The sequence below is a fragment of the Temnothorax curvispinosus genome, unplaced genomic scaffold (assembly GCF_003070985.1).
Source record: "Temnothorax curvispinosus isolate PA1 unplaced genomic scaffold, ASM307098v1 QBEX01015602.1, whole genome shotgun sequence".
Classification (NCBI taxonomy): domain Eukaryota; kingdom Metazoa; phylum Arthropoda; class Insecta; order Hymenoptera; family Formicidae; genus Temnothorax; species Temnothorax curvispinosus.
Window position 1 is genome coordinate 179,864 of NW_020225382.1, and position 293 is coordinate 180,156.

A 293-nucleotide genomic window follows, 5' to 3' on the forward strand; every position below is an offset into this window, starting at 1 on the left:
GTGTGTGTGTGTGTGTGTGTGTGTGTGTGTGTGTGTGTGTGTGTGTGGGTGTGTGCGCGCGCATCTGTATTGCAATTAACGTTAAACTGAAAGGGGCCTATTCTGTAAACGTTAATGATATTTATTACGTGCTTTGCGCTGCTTTTCTATGGCATATTATATCTGCGCAAAACACATATAATGATATCGTTAACGTTTACAAAATAGGCCCCTTAGTTTAACGTTAGTGCAGATATGCGAGCACGTACACACACACACACACACACACACACACACACACACACACACACACA